The following is a 1,481-nucleotide window of genomic DNA, read 5'->3' on the forward strand; positions in this document are numbered from 1 at the left end:
AAATCCCCGGGGAGTTCAGGGTGAGCCTTAGCTCTTCTGCGTTATCGTCTGTGCTTTTTTAAAGTGATGAGTGAGAAGTTTCCTCTTGAGGGTTGGCAGCAGGAGGAGCTCCATGAACCCACTCACCATACAGAGGGGCAGAATGGGGCAAATGTGGCAAAATGTTAACAATTGAGTATTCTGGTTCAAGGGGGTATGGGAGTTCTGCCTACTTTTGTATACATTTGAAATTATTTAAAAGTAAATTATAAAACATTTGAACTTAAAAGAAGGGGGGAAATGAGGATCTGAAGAAAAGTGCTGCAGTAGGCATGAAGAGAAGAAGATGACGAATTGATGACAAATACCACTTGGTGGTCAGATGGACATAAGGTTGAGAGAGATGGGTTGCTTGGAACCTGTCACAAGCACAGAAGTCCCATTGGCTGATCATTTATGGAGAGAAGCAAACCAGCAAAACTTGCCAGTAACACTGCAGATCAAACATTCTGCCTCATCCTTTAATGATCCCCCTGGAAAACAACCAGCCAAGGTTATTTCTACAAAGCACTGAGACTATTTAATCAGAGCCGTATTTGCTCAAATTTATAGTGGATTTCTTAGTTCAGAATAAAATCTATGGCAGCTCTTTATTTGGTGGAAACATTCTCTTTCTATATAAGCATATTCCAAATGGAAAAATGGACCAAGTGTGAGTAGTGTGGTTTATTCTGTGCATAGTACACACTTTCACAAGAGAAAATTCTTCTGTAACAGGAGTATGTCTCATTGAAGTGGAAATAAAATGTATTTGAGGATTAGAACTATTTATTTTTTGTAACAAGTGCAGTATAGAATGAGTATGTGGCAGACTCCATGTGAGCTACTCAAATGTCAGAAAGAACAAGGGACAAAGCAATGAGTTTTCAAGCAAGGAACATGAGGACAGTGCTACGAAGAGGTTCAAATGTATGAATAAATTAAACCATTCCTAAGTGAACAATATATGTAGTATGAATGTCACCTTGCAATACTTTGAATCTTTAAAAAAGTAAATAATACAATCAGTATCTCTGCTCAGGATATAAGGCTGATGTCTGTCTCCATGAGAGGTGCTGACACTTGCTGAAACCTCGTAAGAAGAGAATGCCTTCTGTGGGTAGCAAATGCTATTTCATCAAAAACGAGAAATCACAAGTCAAATATGCTGAAAGGGAAGCTCTAAACAGCTTTATTAACCTGTAGTCATTTTAACTCTTACTAAATTCTTAAAACTACAGATGTGTAATCCTATTTCATAGGTAAAAAACATAGGTGCAATTGTGGCAAGAACTAATTAGATCAATTTCCATGAGTCAGGGTAGTTATAGAAAACAACAATGTAATGGTATTTTTTTCCAAATTTGAATTACAGTGTGAATTGTGTGTCAGATGCTTCATAAACTACCTAGCCTACATCCAACAGCAATAGTCAACCTGGTTAGTGATAGAAGGTGGTTCTC

The sequence above is a fragment of the Equus quagga genome, chromosome 5, assembly GCF_021613505.1.
Source record: "Equus quagga isolate Etosha38 chromosome 5, UCLA_HA_Equagga_1.0, whole genome shotgun sequence".
In the NCBI taxonomy this organism is placed as follows: Eukaryota; Metazoa; Chordata; class Mammalia; order Perissodactyla; family Equidae; genus Equus; species Equus quagga.